Source organism: Cucurbita moschata, unplaced genomic scaffold (assembly GCF_002738365.1).
Source record: "Cucurbita moschata cultivar Rifu unplaced genomic scaffold, Cmos_1.0 Cmo_Scf00011, whole genome shotgun sequence".
In the NCBI taxonomy this organism is placed as follows: Eukaryota; Viridiplantae; Streptophyta; class Magnoliopsida; order Cucurbitales; family Cucurbitaceae; genus Cucurbita; species Cucurbita moschata.
The window spans coordinates 2,805,744-2,808,377 of NW_019268527.1; the positions used below are offsets into that span (position 1 = coordinate 2,805,744).

At 42.1% G+C, this 2,634-nt stretch overlaps 1 long non-coding RNA gene across 1 annotated transcript; it reads left to right on the forward strand.

Annotated features, from left to right (window-relative positions):
* Positions 1 to 512: 512 nt before the first annotated feature.
* On the forward strand, positions 513 to 1,833 carry LOC111449387. Its single transcript, XR_002711598.1, has 3 exons — positions 513 to 648; positions 1,042 to 1,277; positions 1,450 to 1,833. It is a non-coding gene; the product is annotated as an uncharacterized LOC111449387 (long non-coding RNA).
* Positions 1,834 to 2,634: the final 801 nt, after the last annotated feature.

Sequence of the window (2,634 nt, forward strand, 5' to 3'; positions counted from 1 at the left end):
ATAATTTAGAAATTTTGTTTTATTTCGGTCAATCTGAAGTTTTGTCCAATGAATTCGAAACCTTAACCAAATACACATGGATTCAGAAAAATTAACTTAACCCAACCCAAAATGCTAATCGAACCCAACTGAACCTGTATAATTTGAGTTGGGTCAGTTCGAGTTGTGAGGTTAAATGTATACCTGTAACACCTCAAGCCCAATAGTTACAACTAGCACTATCTTATGACTAACCCCTTCTTAACCATTGTGAGTTTCTAGATTTTATTGGAGGTCTTAGAGAGTGATTTTCAAATCGATGTAGAAGAAAGAAATACTCAGGATGCATCAAGGAACTCAGAAAACAATGGTGATTTATTGAAAATTCAGGTCAAAGTCAACCAAGGGCAAATAGGTAATTTTTTCCCACGCACACCATCCTGAATGGACTGCAAGAAAAGAAAAGAAAAAAAAAAAAGAAAAAAAAGAGGAAGAGAAATGAGGAGTTAGGGTTTTCAAGAAGAAGAAGGAGGAGGGAGAAATACCCAAACCCGAACACTGAAGTACTTTCAATCTTAGGTCTCCTACCAGAGCTACTTCAAGGATCAAGAGGAGTGGTCTGAGCATTTGGATCGTTCGTTTTCGCCAAGAAACGGGCAAGAACGCGAGGTAAGTCTGCGACCTCTTTTGTTTCGAGATTTTGCCGTAGATCCGGGAGTTTCGGATGTCTTAGATCTTAATAATCTAGTTGCAATACCTTAGGTGAGTATTTTTGCAAGTTTTCATAGGAATTGGGGCCAAAGATCGCGTCAGAAAACGAAATCGAGAATTGTCCAACTTCGATAACAAACTGAATTTTTCTCAATTTTTGACTTTATTTATTAAGCCCTGTTAGTATAAAAAAAAATGTAAGAAAAATATATCTGGATAGGTGGACTTGAGATCTTCAATTCTCGTGAAGGAATCAATTTAATTAGAGTTACGGATTGGAAGATAGAAAAAATTCAAGATAAATAGGTTGATATGGAATTTGACTGGAATTTGAAAATTTGATAAACTCAGGCGATCGGCGACGGACACGCGGCGGTCGGAAAGGAAGGAGGCGCGTCTGGCAACAAGGGGGACACGGGTCGAGCACTCGGTGGAGAGACGCGTCTGACACCTGCGCTGACACGCGTCCAACAGCTGACCCAGAAACCCAACCCGCACTCCGTGAAGCAACCCGATGACCCGTAGTCCAACCCGAAACCTACCGCCAGTCCCTGCATGATAGGTGTCACGCCCAAAATATTCGAGGGGTAAGTCTACGTCCATTGGGGCTCAAAACGTGCCTCTGCGTGTGCGCCTTGCGCGTGGGTGCTCCTGCAAGCATGTGCAAGCGCGTGGGTCCCCTGTTTTCACTCGTTTTTTGCTTTTATTGCTAGTTTTTCATCCCGATTCTAGTGCTAATCCTATTTTACTGCGAACTAGGTTACTGCAGAGAGAATTCGTAAATTTGGGACTCAGTTAAGACTATAAATCAAGTTCGGGAAGACACGCGACAGACTTGTAAGTAACCATATGGAATTAGGAAGTAATACTTGTCGGTTGCGCTTGATTTTGCATGCATGCTAGAGCAAACTACTCCTAGGTGGCTAGATCTGATAATCCTCTGTACTTAGGAAATTAAATATATATATCTCCTTTGTCCTTCATACTCGATGTTTGTATGCTTGCTGGACTATCTTACTACCACTTTTATTTGTTCATACTATGTTGGCGGATGAGAGAATTTGTGTATCTATGCTCCAGGTGTTGATGAATGTTATTGACCCGTTCAACTTGTATGACTGTATGCATTATTACTCATACATAAACTCCTGTTGAATGATTGTGTGAACTTATGATATGAATGATAAGTTGGAGTGTTGTGTTATGTCTAGGGTGTACTCTTGTTGAGAATTGAGTTGTGTTTAGATAGGGGACCCTCCTGATGTTACGGTCAGTGGTGTCGTGAGGGACGCTTAGAGGGAGAGACCCTTTAACTCTGGACTGTTATGGACTTGGAAGTCTTGAATGAGTTAATCTGGTTTCGTTACTCATGTTGGACATCCAATAGATGTCCGATCTTGATAAGATTTTCTAGTTCGCAGAAGGACTGAAGCCATCCGACAACTGTTCGATCTAAGCAACGAACAGTCCCAAGACACTAGGCGAAATCAAGCCTCCTCGAGTGGAGGTAACCGCAACCATACATCTAATCCTCTCAGAATGGGAGAAAGAGAGAGAAGACAGCCCCATTCTGTTTTCTATGCAGAGGGAACCACAGGGTATATGAGTGTCCAAATAAGGCGCAATTACAAGCCTTCCAAACTGCATTAGACGCAGAAGTAGACTCAGACGAAAAATCTGAGAGCGAAGAAGCTGAAAAATAGCTGAATAGAGAAACTCCTCGGATGGGAGCCCTAAGGTTCCTATTTGCACTTCAAAAGAAGACCGAGGAGCAAAGAGATCCGATTGAAAAAGTTCTCATGTACGTGGAAACTTGGGTGAATCACAAATCAGCCAAGAGTACGATGGTCGATTCAGGAGCCACCCATAACTTCATGACCGAGGGTAAAGAGAATCGGTTGAACATTAGATGACATCGAGACTCGGGGAGGATGAAGGTCATGA